This window comes from Galeopterus variegatus, unplaced genomic scaffold (assembly GCF_000696425.1).
Source record: "Galeopterus variegatus unplaced genomic scaffold, G_variegatus-3.0.2 Scaffold95, whole genome shotgun sequence".
NCBI lineage: Eukaryota > Metazoa > Chordata > Mammalia > Dermoptera > Cynocephalidae > Galeopterus > Galeopterus variegatus.
In genome coordinates, this window is record NW_007726206.1 from 97,548 (window position 1) to 105,621 (window position 8,074).

Here is an 8,074-nt window from a genome sequence, read left to right on the forward strand (position 1 = left end):
ATATATATATATATATATATAATTTTTTATTTCTAGAAAATCTTTACATTTTTCAGGGTGCTACATATAATGACTGAATTATATAAGGAAACTTAGAGTTTATATTTTATTTTACAAATAATGAAACTAATATTCACTCAGTCAGTTGTGCTGTAGTTAGAATCCATATTTCCCGAATCCCAATCTAGTGATGCAGGCTGTTTTAGAGCAAATATTATCCTCACACTGTAGATGGGGAAACTGAGCCCAAAACATCTAGGGACCTAGTCAAAGGTTGCTCTATTTAATCACAATAGAAGCCAGAATTTCCAGTTCCTAGTAGTTATAATGGCACTGAGTTTACACTCTTGTCACTGAGGAGTCAATACTTCAATATTTTGTTATTCTAATCTTTACTTTCCCTACCCCACAGTGTCTTTCATTTGTTTTTTATCCAGTCCTGGTCTCTCTAAAGAGGTCAGAATGATTCTGTTGCTTGCTGAGAAAGTAACCACTACTTTCTCCCACAGCTGAACTTCCTTTTCTTAGGCTTCATAACAATGTATTTGGGGTTTGGCTGTCTGGCCCTTGACCAGAGGCTATGAAACCTCCCAATGCAATTGAGCAAACCAACCTCAAGGAAATGGTTTCATATCTTGTTAGGTGACCCATATTCCAGGTTTTTTGTTTTGTTTTTTTTTCTCTGAAACAACTCTGGTTCACTGTTAGTCGTTTCAGGCAGAGTAAAGAGGAAGAGCAGCCTGATTCACAAAGAATTTCTTTCTTTTTCTTTTCCACAGTATGTGAGCTGGGCCCTGTCCCTTGGGTTCTGGACAAATAAATGAAGCTGCTGAGGGAATAGGGTAAGCAAGATGATTTTTGTAGTTACAGACTGTCCCATTTACAAGGTCAGTGGGGACCACAACTTACCAAAACAGAGAACTATGTAATTTAAAATGAGGAAATCTTGATCTACCAGAAACATGCAAAGACCTTTCAGGGTTTCTAAATGGCTTATATTCCTGACTGTATTGGAACAAAATATGCTGGAGGGTAAGGAAAAAACATGTACTAGAGGATCAAAATAGCACAGTGCTGTAAAAATAGAGGCTTGTGAGTACAGGCCCAAATTTGTTAGAACTCTGGACGAGCTCCTTCTTTCACTGCATCTCCTAACTGAAGGGTTTGGGGCCCATTCCAGATTTGGATGATTTGGGGAAATAAACATGTAATTGAAAGTGTGAATATAAAAGTAGTTCTATATTAATGTTTTTGGAGAGAAGAAATGAGGGAAGAGGGGGGATTCCAGAGAGGAAGTTATGGGCTGGCGTGACCTTAGATCAGTCCTTAACCCCAGGAGCTTCAATTTCCTCTTCTGTAAAATGAGATAATAGTTTCTACCCCATAGGGTTATCATGAAGAATAAATAAGTTAAAGCATGTAAACTCAGTCTGGGGATGAAAGCCTAGCACTATGGTGCTGCTGGTACTAGTGGTGGAGCTGAAGGGCGGGGGCATTAAATGAGTTGGAGGCTTTTGGAATCCAAGAAATAAAAGGGCTAGAAAATCTGGAGGCTAGCTTTGGGGCTGAGTGGGGCCAAGAGGCATCCCTGCCTCCCTTGATACATGGCTCCTTCCTCGCTAAAGCAATAGGGCCCTGCCATAGGAAGACCCCTGGAAAGAGGATCATCAGGGAAGCTTCGCCTGCGCCTCCTCTTGGTAGCCCCAGGGTGGAACTAGTCTGGGCCCCACTCCCTTCCCCAGCTATTTTGTGTCTTTTTTTTTTTTTTTTTTTTAAAGATGACCGGTAAGGGGATCTCAACCCTTAGCTTGGTGTGGTCAGCACAACACTCAGCCAGTGAGCCAACCGGCCATACCTATGTAGGATCCGAACCCGTGGCCTTGGTGCTATCAGCACCGCACTCTCCCGAGTGAGCCACGGGCTGGCCCTATTTTGTCTGTCTTTAAGTATGTTAAAGTAATTATTGTATGACCAAAAAAAAAGGCTAGAAAAGAACCATAAATGAGTTGATTGGGATTGAAGAGGCTGGGAGGTAACCCTTTCATAGCTCTGAAAAGCCGAATCAGGAGGAGCCAGGCTGGACTTTGGGTTTAAATTGGCTTTGAGGAGAGGATTCAGCCTGGAGCCAGGGAATGAACCAAGCTCTGAGACAAAAAAGACCTTTTTATGAAATGACCAAAAGAACTAATAAAAATGGCCTGACTTGGACTAGCGTGCAAGTAGGGGTAGTGGTGTGCTGGTAAATGTTTTTACAACCAGCTGGGAGTAGGGGGTGGGCGCCTAATTTGTAGTATTCACCAATTTCCATGGTGTAAATACATCCACCATTGCTGATTTCAAGCTACCAGTATGTCTGGCTGGCTCATAAAATACCTAAAATCTAACCATTGGCTCTAGCAGGCAGGCTCCAGCACACCAATGAGTAGGGGGACTAGCACAAAAGAGTCATAAGGGATTCAGATTAAGGAGAAGCCCACGACTTGAAGCGGGGAGAAACAGGCAGACACGGGAAGAGGCTAAATGCTTTTGGCCAAATTAAACCAGCTACCTTAGTAACATGAGATTGTTTAGCTTTATGCACTGATATTCCCTTGTATTGAGGTTCAACTGTCCTAATTATGTGGGAAAAAAACAAATACTTAGTGTACTTGAGAATGGCTGGCTCTCTGTCCTGAAAGCAGGAGGGGACAGGTAGAGAAATACTCAGAAAAATGAAAGGGAAAAGATCATCCTGAGGTTCATACTCCCTAAGAAAATCCCCCACTGTCTCTGGTCACTTGCACTGTTGTTGTCTCTGTCCCTGGTACCAAGAAATTATAGTCACAAGGAAAGAGAACCCTCGGGCCTTTCACTTTGGGCTGCCTGAGAGCTTTTTAGGTACATGAATAAATAAAATTATTAAATAAATATTGCTATTAATAGAAAAGATTTCCAGACTCCAGGATATGGTCCACTTACTGGAATAATAGTATAGATAACTGAAGAATGTGAGTAGTTCCGTTTAACTTTCTGTAAGAGAATTTTACCTGTATATCCAAAGGAATAGGGGAGAAGGGTCAAGGGAATGGTTATTAATTACAGGAAAGATTAGAAAGAGCTTGAGTAAGAAAGCTTGGCTGTGGTGATATACAGTGGAAATACAAGGCAAACACAACCTACTTAGTTGTTTCAGTTAGTCACTGTGAGGAAACGATTCCAAAGGATCGTATATTTAGGGAATGTAAAGCAGATCAGAACAAGCCAAATACATCTCAGTGGAAAAAAAATGTGAAATTTCAGAGATGGAAGCCAATCTTCTGTGGTCATCTCCCAGAATGGAACTAGTATTTCACAAAGTCCTAATGAAAGGGAAGTGGTCCAAAACACTGCTTAGATCATGGAGGAACAGAACTTCTTCCTTTCCCTGTAAACTAGACCTAAACAGGTGGAGGAAGGGCCTAGAAGTTAAAAGAGGCAACTGTCATATAAAGTGTTTATTCTGAGTTCTTTCTCTTGTGGTTTGGGATAAATTATTTCAAGTCACAGAACCTTATTTCCCACAGTTCCATAAAAATACCTTTGTTAAAACTCATTTTTGAAAATTTCCACGAAAGCACTATTGGAGTAGAAAATATTTTGCTATAAATTGCTATATGAACACAAAATACTCCTATACTATTATTTGTAACGTGAAATTTATAACTGAACACAAATTCTTCAGTATTACTGATATCCCAGCATAGAAAACAGGAGTTAGACTGAAAAAAAGCATAAGGTTTGATATCATCTGAATTCTTTTCTCTTTACTGTTTTGTAGACATACTATATGACAGCAATTTAAAGTCCAAGTTCGGGCCGGCCTGTGGCTCACTCGGGAGAGTGTGGTGCTGATAACACCAAGGCCCCGGGTTAGGATCCCATATAGGAATGGCCGGTTTGCTCACTCAGTGAGCGTGGTGCTGACAACACCAAGCCAAGGGTTGAGATCCCCTTACCGGTCATCTTTTAAAAAAAAGTAATAATAAATAAATAAAGTCCAAGTTCCCCAGATCCAGAGTAGGTTTGCAACACTTTCCCCAAATCATTGTAAAACTCTAGCAAAAGCCCCATCTGTAAGTATTTATCTAATGTACTGGTGATTCTTAGAAGACCTGGACTAAATGAAGCATGTTTTCACCTTTGCTCATTTTTGTACAGTACACATGGACAGCAGAAACCTTCAGTCACAGCATCACAGAATGTTAGGGCTGGAAGAGGCCTTGGAGATGATCCTGTCCAGTCCCCTTGTATTGTACATATAAAACCTGGAGCCTGAGAAGGAGAAATGCCCTAAGTTATATAGCCAAAAATGGCAGAGCACTGGACTAGGTTTTCTGTCTCCCTGTTAATAACTAAACATGTTTTTGGTGAATTCTAGAAATTTTCAACTAGAAACTAAGATCAATTCTAAGATAAATTTTACTAGAAAGTAAGATCAGTTTCTGCCTCTCTTCACTCAGTTATTTTTAGACTTATAAGGACCTGTTTACATAAAGGTTAAATTTTTAACTGTTCACCCAGGAAAGAGATTTTTCCCTAAAAAATTTCAGCAGGGGGCAGCAAACTTAAATATGGATCCCAATGCTTAAAATGATTTAAAAATGCAAGTTAATGCAACTTTCATCTCTAATTTTGTCCACTACCACCACCTCCAACAATAACAGCTTTTTTTTTTTTTTTAGTGCTTTACTATGTGCCAGGTACTGTATATGTTCTATGTATTATTTATCTCATTTTATATTCACAACAATGTATCACCTACGAGTTATATATTAACCCATTTTATAAAGGAAGAGATTTAGAGAGATTAAGAAATTTCCCCAAGGACCCACAGCTAGAAAACAAAAAAAGCCAGAATCCAAACCGAGGTTATTAGAATTACAAAGCCCTTAAATATCTTGTGGTCCTTCAGGGGCTGACTGCTTGAATATGATGTGGTAAGGAGTTAGAGGAAGAAAAAGAAAGACATTTTGTTATTAAATCATGTGAAAAAAGAACCTAAAAATAAAATGCCTATTATTTTTTAAACTAACAAACTGAACTGTTATCAAGGTCACCAGTGACTCCCATGTGGCTAAATCTAGTGGTCAATTTTTTTTTTTTTTTTTTTTTTTTTAAGATGACCGGTAAGGGGATCTTAACCCTTGACTTGGTGTTATCAGCACCACGCTCTCCCGAGTGAGCCACGGGCCGGCCCTCTAGTGGTCAATTTTGTTTGGCGGCTGGCCAGCAGTGGTCAATTTTGAATCTTCATCTTACTCGACCTATCAGCTGCATTTGACACAGCTGATCACTCCTTCGTCCTTTCCAGTACCCCACACTTGGGTTTCCTCCACACTCACTGGCTCCACACTCGCTGGTTCTGCCTCTTCTGCTGGAGCTCATGCCTTGGTCTTCTTGTTTTTATCTGTACTCATTCCTTTAGTGATCTCACCTAATATGACTTTAGTATGGTATTTAAATGTATATCTCTAGCCCAGATCTCTCTCTCTTGAAATCCAGATACTCATATCCAACTGTGTGCTGCTTATCTCCACCTACACATGGAAGTTAACATCTTGACTTAACTCGACCAAAGACAAATCCCTATAATGTCACCAAAAACAAACCCGTAATGTCATCCCTCACCACACATGCTCCATTCACACATAGCCTTTTGCATCTGTTGATGGCAAATCTGTCATTCACCCAAGCTAAAAACTCTTGAGTAATCTTTGACTTTTCTTTCCCTCACATGGGAGCATTTAGTAAATCATTTTGGCCCTACCTTCAGAACTAGCCAACTCCAACCACTTTTCGCCACCACTGCTACCACTCTGGTCTGAATCTTCATTCTCTCTCAAGTGGATTACTGAAATAAATATCACCTTAAAATGTTTCCCTGCTTCTACCTGTGGCTTCCTATAATCTATTCTCAATACACTAACTCAAAGTGATCTTTTAAAAAGTTAATCAGAGGGCCGGCCCGTGGCTCACTCGGGAGAGTGCGGTGCTGATAACACCAAGGCCCCGGGTTCGGATCCCATATAGGGATGGCCGGTTCGCTCACTGGCTGGGCGTGGTGCTGACAACACCAAGCCAAGGGTTGAGATCCCCTTACCGGTCATCTTTAAAGAAAAAAAAAAAAAAAGTTAATCAGAGGCTGGCCAGTTAGTTCAGTTGGTTAGAATGTGCTGCTAATACCGAGGTCAAAGGTTCGGATCCCCTTACCAGCCAGCCGCCAAAAAAAAATTTAAAAATCAATCAGGGCAGGTCACTTCTTCTTCTGAACCCTATATTGGCTCCCCATGTCAGAGTAAAAGCCACAGGACTTGCAGTTGCTTACAAGGAGCTACAAGATCTGGCTCCCATTTCCTCTCCAGTCACATCTCTTAACCTCACGCTGGCTTCCCTGCTCTTCCTTCCAGGAACGTTAAAGGCTTACTCTTGCCAGGGAGCCTTTGCTCCAGGTGCTGGCTGTTCAGGGACTACTTTTCTCCCAGGTGAGCTCCTCACTACCTTCAAGTCTTTGTTCAACTCTCACTTATTAAAGCTGACTCTGTCCACCTTGTTATATTGCAACCCCTCCCCCATACCCCAGCACTCTCATTCCGCTTTACTTTGCTGTATACTTTTCTATAGCTCTCTTTACTTTTTAACAAATGATATAATTTACTTATTATGTTCATTGTTTGTCTTTCTTCCCTGTCCCCCTCAAGAATATATTCTCCATGAGGCAACCATCTGCCAGTTTTGCTCACATATATTCCCCAAGCACCTAGATACTGTGGTAAATATATTTGTGGAATGAATAAAAAAGTTGAAGAGCTCTACTAATTAAGACTAAAATATTTAACAACAAACTAAGAGGCTAACAGACTAAGATTCCAAATTTCAGAATAACTTGCCACACAATAGGTGCTCAATAAGCATTTGATGAATGAAGGAACTATGTACTGTAATTTGAAAAAGAATCTCCACACATTTCCACAGGGTCCATTCTGTTTGTACAAGTTGGAGAGTATCTTGAGTTCCGCCTATTTTGTATCCAAAAGCCATTTTTGCTTTCATTTTGCCTTTCCTACTTCAGGAAAAAGTCCCGTAACTTCTATTGTATAGAATAATCACTTTTGTTCTCTCAATATTTCCATAAATTCTTATCTCCCAGATGGTTAAGGAATTTAAGAGCTAAAATAACATGAAGTTGCAGAGAAACAGAAACAACTGAAATGAAATAAAGGATGCTACTGAGAAATAAGCTTTTTGCGGGGATGGTATTTAGCACGAGGCAGTACAAGCGTGGAAGGGCAGCCACACAGAGGTGGGTTCTAACTTCAGCTCCAGCTCTCCCAAATGTGTGACCTTCAACTAGCTTAATTCCTGTGAGCTCTAGGTTCCTCGTCTGTAAAATCGGGATAAGTCACATGCCTTGTCATATGGATGAAATGTGACAAGGTACTGTGAGAAGCCAACACCTCTGCATAGTAAGCAATCAAAAACTGAAAGCTGTTATTATGATGAACTGAAAAAACTGCTTTTGCACCTACTGGAGGATCTTGTTAGGAGCCCAAAGGTTCATTTAAAGAGAAAGTAGGAAAATAAGTAAACAAAAGCAACCAAAAAGGTGAGAATATGGGTTTAAGGCCGGTTCGTGGTAATAAACACCTAGAGTGGGGAACAAGGCCTTCTCTCCGACATAGCTCAGCTGGGAGAACACCGCGAGCTGGAACCGGCCGCGCAGGGCGGGCACTCGCACAAGCCCGGCCTTGCAGGCGCTGTGCGGCGGTGCCTCGCTGGGAGTCCCGGGCCCGCGCGGGCGGGGCGGGCAGCGGAAGGGGCTTCCCGCCCGAGGCGCGGCCGCGGCCCCCGTTGCCTGGCGCTTTGCCGGGCTTGCGCTTTGCTCACCCGATGCTCCCGCACCCACAGAGGACGGCGCGGACGCCCTGCTTCCCTCTCGGCCCCGTCGCCGTCCCCATGCCCGTCCCCACCCCACCGACCCACTCCCCTGCCCCAGGCTGTCCCCCCCACTTCCTACTCCTGGCTCCGCCCGCAGAGCGCGGTTTGAACTTTTGAACCC

At 42.0% G+C, this 8,074-nt stretch overlaps 1 long non-coding RNA gene across 1 annotated transcript in view; it reads right to left on the reverse strand.

Annotated features, from left to right (window-relative positions):
* The window catches only part of LOC103598666, a 25,025-nt gene extending 20,806 nt beyond the window's left edge, over nt 1-4,219 (reverse strand). The window contains exon 1 of the long non-coding RNA XR_551217.1: nt 4,157-4,219. This is a non-coding gene — a long non-coding RNA (uncharacterized LOC103598666). The remainder of the gene's footprint in view (nt 1-4,156) is intronic.
* Between the last annotated feature and the right edge of the window lie 3,855 nt (nt 4,220-8,074).